The following is a 13,903-nucleotide window of genomic DNA, read 5'->3' on the forward strand; positions in this document are numbered from 1 at the left end:
ATCCACAGAATGAGATGTTATGCTTTGGTTCGTGGCTGCAGGATGATTTTTTGTTACAGAGTTTTATTGTTGTAAAGGTTGATATAACAAAGTTCCTTAAAGCTCTGATCTGTCTTTAGCCTGTACAATGACCCCTTGGTATCACCTTGGTAGGACAAGTCCTAATAGTATCCTAAAGGACAGTAGCCTTGCCCTTAGGAAAATTTGGCATTAGCAAACACCCCACCTTAATAAAGGGACATGCTAGAAACGATTATAAAAGGATTATAGCTTGTCTGTTCCTCACCATGGGACCACTCCAAAGAAGTTTGATGTTGTTCTAAGTTATGGTGGTGGAAAAATGGTTTTCTCTCAGCTTCTGCCAGACAGGAGAAAAAATGAGACAGGAAAATGACTTTTTCCTCCATTTTAGCCATGTTCCAAATAGTCTTGTCAGGACACCCATGTCACACTCTGGATAAGGGCTCCTTATCATGGTCCATGCTCAACACATATAGCCATCAGCTATGACCCAAAAAGAAAAGCAAGACCATTTCTTATACAACTTTATCTGAAAAAATATATACTCTGTGATAGGGAAAGGCATCTGTTTTGACAGCTAAACATCTTGACAGATCCAGTGTGAAAGATGGAAAAACCTTACATGCCTCCAAAAAGCTACAAGAGTAATTGAACAATTTGGGCTCACTGAGGTGTGGAGGGCACAGCTAGGCAGTGCTGGCACAATTCTTCAGGGCTTGACAGCTTCTCAGGAAGAGTCTATTTTTTAGTAAGTTGCTCATTAATCAGACTGTAACACTTCGGATAGGCCCAGGACATTAATCAATTATCTTTTTTTGGTAGGAAGCTAGCAAAATGAAACCCTGATGACCCCATACTTGGACTGGGTTTTGTATTTTGGGAGTCACTGCATGGGTGCTATATGCAGTTGAACTAAATGCTTTTTTGAGGATAACAAACAGTCAATAGCTAATGAAACAGTATGGACTGCCTATTCAGAAAAAAAACAACAACTAAATTATGGCTTATTAAAGTACTTCAGAGCCTAATACAGTTCCAAGGAGTCAAAGGGAAGAGGGAAATGAGGCACCTTCCTAGAGTAGCTCAGTGCTCTCCCAAGATCGGAATCAGCTGCCAATATCGCATCAGCAGAAAGCCATAGCCATGGATGGGGACCGACCAAGAGTTTCCTATGTCACACAGCATCTCTTGGGTGCCACCTGTGAGCAAGAGACCTCAGCCTGGTTCCCCTGCAGAAGCCCCACCTCCCTTTGCCAGCTGAGCGGCCTAGGCCCCAGGCACCCTCCCTTAATCCTCCCTTTAGACTACAGTGCTGAAAAGAACAGATTTGTGAGAGTATCTGAAAGAAAATGAGCAGGGCTCAGTAATTCACTGATGACAGTCCCTTTGGTGTTTGTATTTTATTCAATGACTTCCCTTCCGGTAAGTGTAAGCAGACCCTCCTGAAGCTACAAGTGCTCCAAATCCTCAAGGGACCATCTTTGTACAGTGAGCTATAAAGCCTTTGAGATATATGAATGCAACTGTAAAACAAATGCTTCCCAAAACCTTGGACATATCCAAGAGTAGAGGCAGCAATTTTATCTGTGTTTGCTGGACCCCATAAATCCTGATTATCTGGTCCAGCCATCGTTTATCTTTTCCTATCAACAATTTATGTGCTTAGAAAATAAAATGTAATGAGAGATGTAAGCTTGATTTTAATGAATATCCTCGGGTCCTATATTAGAAATTAAGAACTGCTATTATTTTCATATGTCAGCATTGCATATTTTTATATCATTAGCCTATTAACTTTTTTTTTTTTTTTTTTTTTTTTGTAATTGTAATTTTAATTGGTAGAGATTCTTCATTTTTTTCAAGACTGTAAAGCATTTTTTTTTTTCACTGAAGGCCTATGTTTTTTTAATTCTGAATCCATGCTGGTTATGTAGAAAGCTGGTCGCTGACATTTCTAGATACAGGGCTTATTTTGAGCTTATTTGCTCAAAACTGGAATAAACATTTTTATATATGAGTAAATTCCCATGAACTCTTGGGTTAGAGACTCAAACATCCTTGTATGACTCATACAAGGTATCATTAATAACTAGTGAGCAAGGTCTGTTATATTAATCTCTTCTGGAGTTTTGTTGATGGATCAACAGATCCTACATTTTCCTATTCCACTGCTGTAAAAAAAAAATCTAGAACCATGCCACACAAATTGTCCAGTCTTGTCTTTTTTTTTTTTTTTTCTTTTCACAACCAAGTGACCTACTCCCTTGATAAAAAAAAATAAAATAAAAAAGAAAAACAGGTTCCCTCATTTAAGGCCTTGCTTGTCTCACGTTAAGATTTTTGGGAAGCATGATATAATTTCCACTCCATTAAGATGTTGTTTGGATTCATACAGCTTCAGGCAATTTCAATGAATTCTATAAGGAGTGAAAGTCAGCCACAATATAAAGACATGCCATTATAGGATCAGATGGAAATAGTACAAATTAATGTACTTATAAAAACAATAACAACAACAACAACAAAAAACGCTAAGGAGGTAGAGATGATAATAGGTGCACTTGATAAAGGAAAAAGTTAATGATAAAAGATATATAAAAGATAAAGAAAGAAAATTTAAACTTTTATAGTATATTTCTTCAAGCTCATCTTGGTCAGGGACTGGGCAAAGAGTCTTCCTCCTGTTTTAAGGAAGAAGAAAATGTTCTGCTTGTGTAATCTATTTTTGGTTAGACTTCAGCTAGCTGAACAGTAAGTAATAAAAGTAGGGCTTTCCTCATATTGTGTTTGGTGACAACTAATGTATTTTCAGGTATTTCACCATCTTGTGCATGATGAAGCTGTCTGTGTTCCCTTAGTTAGGGAATATAGTTTTGGACATAGGGAATATAGTTTTGACACACCTATGAAATTCTAAGTAAGATTTTGATAATTCTCTGTACAAACAGCACAGATGTTCTTGTATAACACTTGGAAATACATTTCAGAGGTATGGACATAAATGGGACATTGCTGAAGTAATCTAGTTTGTTTTTTTTTTTTTGTCTTTGACAAAATACTTTGATTTCATTCAGAAGATATTTGTTTTCATCTGTTAGGTATCATGGCCATATAATACATTAATTGGAGTGGAATGTGTTTAGATAGATGATATGGGAGGTTCAACTATGAGGCATGGAGTATTTCAGGAAGATATATGTTGGTTTTGGCTATTTTGTCATCAAAAGTTTTTTATAAGATTCTTAAAAAAATAATTACAATGTCAATTGTCCATAAAGGTGTTTTAAGTATGGAACTGAAGAAATTGCAAATGTGTCATACAGTAATTCAATAGCATAAAGTATCTCAAGTGAATCATTGAATACATGCAATCAAACAAATAAATTGAAATTTGGAGTCTATGAAAGAGGCTGTTAATATAAAATGTTTCACAGCTTTATCCAAGATGACACCATTAGTACCTGTTTGTAAAATTTCTTTTACAAATCCAAGGAACATTCACTATGAACAGTATAGGAAACCGCTGATGCTTTACTTTTGAAAAGTGTTCCTGTAATAATTTTGTAATAATGTAATAATAATGTAATAATAAGTCTTGTAATAATTTTAACTTTACATTCTAAGTTTGTGATGAAATAAACGAATGCTTTCTCTACCACAAAGTGGTGGTCACAAATTCACCAGCAAAAGTGGCAAAGCTTACCTAGGCACTCCAACATCTCAGTTCAGTCAGCAATTTCTTCCTCTCTATGCCCAATTACAACTGTTTCAGGCTTGTCAGATTTATCCCAGCTGCTTACATAATACATTAATTTATTATTATCATATGGATTATGTATGGGTAGCTATAAAACAGAAATTGTTTACAGAGGAAATGTATAAAATAATGTAGAAGAATATAAAATGTTACTTATCTAAATGGTAATAAAAGACTTCTTGTGGAAAGCCCTACATATGGCCTCAATTTACAATGCATGAGATCAGAAAACAGATGAGCACAATGCTGAATTGTTGCAATGCTACCATCCTCTAGCAGAAGCAAAGTGCTGATACGAATGAAAAAAAATATGCTTATTTCTCATGGGATCTGGTATTACCTTATAAGACGTAATGTATGTAGCATTTCAAATAGATTACAGAAATGTAAACAAAAATACAGATTAGGGCCAATATTCTTCATGGTCAGGTTAAGATTGTTCCTAATCTTCTATTTTCATTATCTATCTGAATTATTTCACAGCTTTGCTCTAGAGATGATAATTCAGTCCTTTTAGCATTGGTCACTTGTCAATAAATTAGGTGAGTGAGATAGTGTTGGAACCAAATGACTGTAGACTTCCCCATTAGAGAAAGAATGACTTTTCATTATTTTTTTTTTCTTATACTCTAAGGGCAGACAATGTTACCACTATGTCCTATGATTATCATCCTATAATCATCTGTGCACATAAATCTGTGCCATAAATCCAATTTATATGTATGGATTCATACAGTGTGAGACTTCAGTGGGACTATAAGCAGTGGCAAAGAGAAAAGAATGCAGCCTTCTATTTTAAGAAATCTTGACCTAAGAAATACAACTTCCATTTAAAATCAAGAACATTTTTTCTCCCATCTACTTTGCCATCAATCAACACGCATTCCTAAATCAGTTGCACAGACGACCTTGACCTAGAGATTTTACAACATAAAGCATAAATAAATTTGTTACTTGAATTACATTAACTTCTAGAGTAGTTAACTGGGCTGAGGTAATTCTAGACAGTGGACATACATGCGTTAAGAGATATTTCCCAACAATTTTAAAGACTTGAACTAAGATCTTGTACAGTCTGGTTACTCTTCACCTCGGTACTCCTCTTACTGCAAGGTTACATCCCAGGCTAAGGAATATAAAGGAAAGGTTTATTATTTTTATTCCTGTTGCCTTTATTTTCCATGCCATTTCCTGGGTTTGTCCAGGCCTTGAGGAAGTGTGTGCCAGAAACAAACTTTTGCATCACACAGTAATTTTTATAACTTTCTTCATAGCTTTTAAATTAAATTTTTAAATTAAATAACTGTTATTGGCCTGTAAAAACATGAGGGAATAATTATGAAAAATAAACTTAGCAAAATGTTTTTGTTGACTATGACAATGTGTAATTTTTTAATTTATTTTTTTAATGTGATTTATAAGTGGTGGAAACCAACATTCTGGATTTCTGCTAATTTAACCTATGAAATGGGCCAAAAAGGGTGAGCCAGCATGTACAGCAGTGAACCTTGACTTTCCTTGTGTTTATCTTTAAGTGACCTAAATCACAGTGAGTGTCAAATTCTTTCTTTCATATGGAAAAGTTCAGGAAGGTTTTAGTAAAGTTCTCACCTAAAGTCTTTCAGTAGGGATAAATCAACACATACTTCATGCTTTGGTGTAACATTAAATGCAAATTTTCTGGAAACTCACAGTAGCTGTCAACTGTTAATCATTTACACACTGTCAGTCCAAAAATACACCCACTCCTGCACACATGCTCTTGTGTTATTAAAAACAGGGAGAAAAAATTCAACAAGAATGAAAAGAAATTTGGTTTTCTACATCTATCATAGATCTAGTGGAGCTTTCTCCTTGGTCTTCTTTGCTGACTTTGCACTACCAACTATTTAAATTTCATGTTTTCCTTGTACAGTAAAAAGATGTAAATTTAAGCACGCATTTCTATCCTTGCTAAAGGTGCTAACTAAAAGGCAGACAATATCAGTAAATGTCACAAAATGTCTTTACTTAAAAGCTATTACCTGGGAACAAGCAATTAAATGCTATTTAGAACTGGTTGAATATTCATCATTTTTATCTTCCTCATACTGAGACATATAGCTATTTCTGTCCTAGGTTTCAGAGAAATGACTTCAGAAACAGGAATAACCAGATATGTTTATGCCTTATTTTAAAAGTGCTACTAGGATTAATTGCCATGAGAGCAGTACCATCTGTCAGTGTCCCACAACAACATATCATGAAAGCATCCAATTAACAAATTCAGGATGCAGATTAATTAATCAAATGTAAAGCTTCAGATTTAAGACCCCTTATTTCTCTATTCACTTCGATAATCCCTTATTTCATTTAATATGGAATTATCTCAGCTTTTTTTTTTTCTGTTTTCATTAGTTCACCTACAGTTTGCATCTCCAAGATGCAATTTGAAAACAATATTTTTCCATAGTTTTATGAGCTTTGCCTATTAGATATATCAAGAACTAATTTAGAGCTATGGCAAATATTCTTTTGATTCAAAGTGGAACCTAACTAAAAAGATTAATTATATATTGGACCTTCACAACTGAAAGATCAGAATATTTCTGGCTACTGCTGCCTAGTCTTTTTTCACTTATAGGTTCAAATGACAGCAAATAACATTAAGCACAGAAATAATGTTCAGTAGTCATCTTTATTTCCCAATAAACAGTCTGGGGTACCTGTATGTTTGCCTATGTACATTTGTGATTTAGTGAATGTCCATAATATCGTGGTGGAAGAGGATATTTTGAAAAATGTTTTTTAAGCTTAGATTATTTATAATTTTGTAGTAGAAGATGTTGTTTCATAACATTTGACAAATAACTTAGTTCATAAATAAATTTTATTCCTATAAAGCAGCCACAACTTGACAGACTATTTCCAAAGCACTTATTATTAATGATGGAGGTGATAGAGGAAATTTTAGATATGCTCAGTTATTTGAACCTGCAAGAATGCATTTATAGCTTCTCCTTTTGTTCAAATGGTCAGTAGCAGATACTAATTCTGTCTCAATGTATAACGCTGCTCATATCTATATGATCACAGTGGAAAATATTTTTTTCTAAGGATGTCATGCAAGTATAGATATAGCATTTTATGACATCTGTTTTGAATGGACCAGTGGAGATTCATTGTGAGGTAATGAGCAGTAATCACAGAATCACAGTCTAAGCCCCAAAGCAGGATGATATATTTTTGAGTATTATGGGGAAAGTCTTGCATTTTAATTTCTGTTTACATTGAAAATTGCTTTTCTTTTTCATCAGTTGCTTGAGGATAAATCCATAAATAAATACAGAACAAGAAATATAGAGATTAAAATGACCTCTTGATATTTGCAGCTGTCATTCATCACTCTTCATCTATTATTCCTAAATGTTATTTATTTGTCTTAGCAACCATGATGGAATATGGGTTGTTTACATTGCATCCTGAAATTAGGGCTATCGAGACAACAGCCATTCTAAAGGTCCTTTGCCTTGACCCCTTCTGAATATGTATCTATTGCTGGGTCAGTATTAAAACCAAAACAAAACAAAATAGACCAACCAAACAAAGAGAAAACAACAACAACAACAACAAAAACACCTAAAATGATGCTGAAATGTTTCTCATAACTCTGAATGTTGGCACGATAACATCGGTGACCGAACACCTAAATCTCATTTCCACTCTCTCTCATATATACATGTTCTTCGATCCTTTTTGTGACAGTGGCTGTGAGTAGTAATGAAATTACAGGCTATTCCATACACCAGCTTGTTTAAGACAAAAGCCAAGAGTGATGAATGACTGTGGGGAGAGCTGACCTAAATTCAGTTCTGTGATCAATATTACAAATCAGGGTTGGTAAAAAAAATAAAAAAAATAAAAATAAATAAAAAAAATAGATGTTACAGATGTTTAAGAAATAGAGCTCATTGTTAAGAAAGAATTAATTGTAGCTCTGTTTCTTCCCTGATGTTTCAGAGCAGGCTTTTCAGTACAGAGAATGATACCTTCTATTTCTTGCTATTCCATGCAAATCCTCAGTTATCAGTGAGCCTCAGCTCTTGACCACTGTTCTTTTTATGCTGAAATATAAAGATCAGATTTTCAAAGATGATTCCTTAACTTTTGAATGCAAAATTGTATTTTTCCCTGTTACTGAGAAGGACTTCTGATGGGAACACATTAAAAGTAGCTGGCAGGAGAACAGCAGGATCAGGCCTAGAAATTGCCCAGCTATTTATAAACACATGAAAAAATGAATAAAAGCTATACTTTCAATTACAGAAAAGAGCAAGATTTTTTTTTTCCTATTCAACTTTTTCTCAGAAGTTTTTAAATAACTACAAGCTGATGGTACACATTAAAGCGGTCTGGTACTCACACCTGCATCACCAGTCTTTCTCCTCTTCTCTCTCCTGTATTAGGAAGGGTCTATATTCAGGTTTTCTCAGAAAATTTTGTATTCACTTATCACAATGTAAAATCTACTCTACAGTTCTTTGATATTTCTCATAAGACTAGCTATATGAAACAATGGGGAATTTTAAAGGTTTAAAGGTCTTTTTATGTATTTATTATTTATTTATTTATTTGTTTTTTGAACGGAAAAGGAAACTTACCAAAAATGATAAGCCAACTTGTAAGGGAAAGAGACTAATGGAAAGAGATTAATTTACAGAGTAATGTATTTGTGGCAATTAGCTGCCTCAAAAGGGCATTCAGGTATGGCTGCAACCTAAAATCAGTCACTCAGCTGCTGTGCAGTCCTATAGGACCTGTCACACTTAGGGCTGTGGAGAAATGTTTGTGCTCTTTTGTGCTCAATGTTTGTCCACATGGAATTACTGATGTTCATATGTCAAATCATTCATGTGCCACAGACAGTCCTGTAGCACCCCAACCTGCACAAAACACCACCAGGGGTGACACTTTTGGGATAGGAAAACATGTTCCATTTTTTTCCAGTGGCTGGAAAGGAAGTGGGAAAATTGATCTGAGGTCTACCACTCGGATACAGATCACAAGCTATCATGCCACCCAGTGTCTCCTGGACATTCAGCCTGATATACCTAAACCAGAGGAGCTCTGCAGTCTACTTTAGTGTGAGGACCATCACAGATATTCTGCCCAGTCTCTGAAAGGATTTTCGGGTGAAGACCTGGTCTGACAGGAAATCTGAGGGACTTTATCTGAGTGGCAGCATCAATAAATCAGGGAAGTTCTGGCTCCACATTCCTTTTTGTGCTTGAAAAGGTCAATCCATTGTGACACAAAAAGAACAGAGGGCAAGTAAAGCAAATACAATTTCCCCTGTGAGGGAAGAACAGACTTCCTGCAGTCTGCTCCTGCTTATCTAGTAGCATAAGAGATATTACCTTCACCCTGTCTTCACGTGTTCAAGCTGACCCATACTCAACTTCTCTATCTCCTCTTGCCTCTTCCTCCTCTCTTCAGAACCCATTGTTCACACAATGACACAGACTTCCCTCAGCAGGCCCAGCATAGACCAGGAGCTCCTTCTCTGCCACGGAGAGGCAGGGCACTCCATCTCACCTCTTATTCTTGTATTAAACTACAGGGCAGAACATACTGGGCAAATGTGCAGTTGCCTGTACTTAAACATAGTCATGAAATAGAGGCTTAAGCCCAGCAGTGTTGGATTGCTAAATATCACAAGCACATATCTGATCAACCTGATCTAGTGGCAGGGGTACCTGCCCATGGCAGGGGGGTTGAAAGGTTGCTTCCAACTCAAACTGTTCTATGATTCTATATGAAATCAGTTAAAAGAGTGTAGATTGTCTTGTGTTTGCTGGGGAATCCCATTTCCCGTAGAACTGATTTCATAACAATCCTAATATTCTGCACCCAGACAAGCATGAAATCTGTTATCTGGCTTTTCCAGATGACCCATGTGACTCTGCCAACATACTCAAAAAAGTGTTGTTGTTTTTTTTGCTAGCACACAGGTATGTTTTCATTCTATATACTTATAATACCACAGATATGAATAGATATTTCACAAGGAAAATTGATAGGGAGATGCTGACGATTGGATTACCTTTTAGTAATGGGAAAAAAATGGAACAGACAATGGTCTTAGGAAGAAAAAGGTGACCCAGCAAAATACAAGACAGCAATAAAGAGGGAGAAAACAAAACAAAACAAACAACAACAACAACAAAAACACATAAATTTAATGACAAGGGATATGAGGAAGTGGATAACATTAAATCAGCTGTACCAGTTGGTTATAACTTACTTTTCTGTGGTGTTCTATGCTTCACTGATCACACAGAAGTCAACACAATGTTTTGAGGTTAAAACAAAAATCAAAAATTTGCTTAGACTTACTATGGTATACATATGAAGATTAAATAAATGATTAAATTGTTCACTATCCCTAGCAGAAAATCAGGATCATCTTTGAAGTGACTATGATTAAATCAGATGATATTAATGTTTAATATTTTAACTAAAGTTTTTGAAATCTATTGATTTTTAAATAAGGTTCAGAAGATTATAATAGTCAGTGTTTGCCAACAATTTGCAATGCTCAATTTTTACGTCAGTTTTATAGTCTATACACTGAAGTAAGAATAGGGATATATCTGCTACTGTCAACTCATTGGTAAATGTCATAATATTTGTTAAGACTGAATTCTGCCCTGCTGACAGCCAAACAGCTGGATTGATTTTCCTGACTGGAGGATCAGTCTTGGATGGGTGAAGCCTGGTTTGGGTGCTACCTTCCTGAAGGTCATTTGCTTATTCCATGCAACTTGAGATTTTGCAGTTCATCAAAGTTTGGAGGGTCTGGAAAGCATTGCTTGGTTATATGGGCTGTGATGGATGTGTGGTAACTTCCAGAATGAAAGGCAAAATGAGGTGAGAACTACTCAGAAAAAAAAGTAAACAAAACCAAACCCCACAAACTATAATGATCATCCATTTCTGTACCACATACATACCAAGGTACCTATACTATTTTACATTAAATTAATAATGCAAGACCTCATGAATGGAGCCCTTTTCCCTATCAAGCTAAGTGTAAATTGGAAATGGAAATATGATTGGTGCTTAGGAGAAGGAAAAAAGAGGAGCTCCCTCTAGTAAAGCAATGGAAAAAGACTGCAGAGATACCGCTGTCTGGGTGCTATACTTCATTTTATATTATTTATGTGTTCCAATTCATTGTTACCAAAAACCAGTGAAACAGTCTGACTTATAGTTGAAGAAAACTGGTACAGCTAAATGATTGTGATGACTACATTTCATGTTATAACATGTAGATTTGCTTTCCATCAAAGGTGCAAATACCAAAGGTCATGTAAATACCAAACATAAAGTAAATTAAAATATTTTATGTTGAAGCCTATGTACTTTATCCCAACCAGAAAACAAAACTTGCTTTTATATCAGTAGATAGATTATTGTATTACTAGATATTACTAGATTACTATTATTAGATTACTATTACTCTGATTTTTTCCCTACTTATCTAAGAAGCCAAAAAGAAACTTGACATTTGGAAATGGCTGTCTGTGGATGTGTGCATATCAAAAGGTTGTTAATACAACTATAACCAAGGCTTACTGAAGCTCCACACTTCTTCAAATACCACATAAACAAAGAGGTCAGAACAACAACACTGTTTTGTTGATGGACTCTATACTCTTATCCCTCTATGCTGTAACTTTTCTACAGAAAAACTGTCAGCAACTTGAAAGGATATGTATTTGTCTCGTGTTTTCCACAGACAAGTATTGGGATTATGGTCTCACCACATCATAACTGCATTGGTTTCAGTTTGGATCAAAAAATAACATATCTATGCTCAAGTGATTCTAAAGAGAAGTTATTGACTCAGTGCTCTGTAGTCAACATTAGAACAGCTCTCTTTGCTTCCTTTTTTCCCCCTCTGAGATGTGTGCATTGTGCAACCCTCATCTTTATTTAGCTAGTTTTATTCTTTCTCTCTTTCTCTCCCCTTCCCCTCCCTTTTTCTTTTTTTTTCTTTTTTTTTTTTTTCTGTCTTGCATAACTAAGACATCACTGTGTTTTAGTTTTCTCACATTCAGAATAGGCTACCCACAGCACAAAACATTAAAACAAAGAGCTGAGAAACATGATAATGGTAGGATAATATCTCGCTTTGGACAAGCTTCAGAACAAGCTCTGATATTTAATGAATCAATATATAGTTACCATGGCAACCTTCAGTGATCATGTTTGACCTTGCAGCTGTGGAATCCTTCTTCTAAGAGAGAGACTGGAGTGTTTGCTGCGTGAACCTTCACAGCCCTGGTTGAAACCATGGGTAGAGGTGGCTTTAATCACAGAGTCCAAAGCAGCTAGGGAGTATCTGCAGTGAATTGTAAGAAAATACAATGCATTAAGTTCTATCTCCATAACATAGCTCTGTATTTCGAATATTTCTTTGAGGTCATAAGTATGGAGGCAAATCAGCATTTGATGCACTTTGGAATTAGATTCAACCTGTATAGAATGAGTTGCAGGAAACAAAACTAAACATCATCAAAACAAACATAGAAGACATTGTCTTTCTGTTTCTCTGGGATTCTACTGTGCTTCTTGTAATATCTTCAATCATGACTTTTGTAGGAAGGATTAGAAATCATCATGAATATTCTTCATGGCTGCTCTTGGGTTATATGATCTTATATGTCAACAAGAAGCAGAGCTGATGCCAATTATTTTATTTCTATCTTGCAATAGTTGAGAATACATGGTAAAATATGGTAAAATCAAACAATAAGGAACAAGACCTTCTGGGGGTAACACCACTACCTCCATCGATGCTCAAAGGCTAATCAATACCTCCACTGATGCTTTGAAGCTAAGGGGCTCATAAAACTTTAAGCTGCCCAAATGGCATAATGGCTCTTGACTTGTTATTTTGTAATATTCACCATACGCAGGCAACAGAGTCCCTTCTTGTTTTAATAATGCAGCTCTTGATATATAGCTACTTGTTATTTTCTGATGGTTAATTTTTATGGGATTTCTTTTTTTGAATTACTGACACATAGAATATTATGGCTACATTCCCTTGCAACTGTGCTGTTTAAACACATAAAAAAACATAAGCTTGTACTATCCCTAGGGATACTTTAAAACGTCATCTAATAAAAATCTTTAATATGTAGTTCTTGCTCTTTGGGGAGGTTTATGTACAGCAGCTTTGTGTTCTGTTCCCTGGTGAGTCTTGCGATGGAACTATATCCGACCTCAATATCAAGCAGTTTAAATTATTTGCTCTTTTTATTCTATCCAATTTTGGTTTTATTTTGTTATGAAAGGATTGTACTATACAGATGCATTAGACTTACATGGCAAGGTTTTGATAGTGGTGGGGACTGCAGGAGTTTCCTCTGTGACCAGAGCCCCACAGCTGACCTATATCAGCTAAGAGCTAGCTCCAGACAGCTCCAAAAGGAATGCGCTGTTGGCCAGGGCCAAGCCAGTGAGTGACACTGGTTGGGCCTCTGGGAGAGCAGACTGAAGAAAGGAAAGAAATGCAACTGGGAGAGAGGAGTGAGAAAACGTAGACAGAAACAGCCCTGCAGACACTACGGTGAGTGAAGAAGGAGGGCAGGAGGTGTTCCAGGCACACAGCAGCAGTTTCCCTATGGCCTGTGGAGAGGCCTGGTGAAGCAGGCTGTCCCCCTGCAGTCCATGGATCCCACAGTGGAGCAGACTGTAGGCTGGACCTGTAGCTCATGAAGATGAGCCCATGCAAAAGCAGATGATCTGAAGGGGAGCTGCTGCCCATGGGAGGACCTGTGTTGGAGCAGTTCTGGAAGAGCCGCTGCTTGTGGGCAGCCCCTGCAGGCTCAGTTTGGGAAGGACGGCATCTCATGGAAGGGACCCCATGTGGAGCAGGGGCAGAGAGTGACTGTGAAAGAGTGGCAGAGATGAAGCATCAGGGACTGACTGCAGACCCCATTCCCCGTTCTCCTGCAATGCTTTTGGGGAGGAGGTAGAAGAGGGTGGGTGGGGGGAATGTGTTTGTAGCTTGCTTTTAGTTCTCACTTCTCTGCTCTGTTAGTAATAAGTAATAAATTACATGAATCTCCCTTA

The 13,903-nt window shown here is 36.4% G+C and overlaps 2 long non-coding RNA genes across 2 annotated transcripts in view; one reads left to right on the forward strand and one right to left on the reverse strand.

The window, feature by feature from the left end:
- LOC140001852 (uncharacterized) overlaps positions 1-13,903 on the forward strand; it is a 222,983-nt gene that overhangs the window by 135,782 nt on the left and 73,298 nt on the right. The window lies entirely within an intron of this gene.
- The window catches only part of LOC119715912 (uncharacterized), a 140,800-nt gene continuing 135,112 nt past the window's right edge, over positions 8,216-13,903 (reverse strand). The window contains exon 9 of the long non-coding RNA XR_011807438.1: positions 8,216-12,164. This is a non-coding gene — a long non-coding RNA (uncharacterized lncRNA). The remainder of the gene's footprint in view (positions 12,165-13,903) is intronic.

The sequence above is a fragment of the Anas platyrhynchos genome, chromosome 2 (genome assembly GCF_047663525.1).
Source record: "Anas platyrhynchos isolate ZD024472 breed Pekin duck chromosome 2, IASCAAS_PekinDuck_T2T, whole genome shotgun sequence".
In the NCBI taxonomy this organism is placed as follows: Eukaryota; Metazoa; Chordata; class Aves; order Anseriformes; family Anatidae; genus Anas; species Anas platyrhynchos.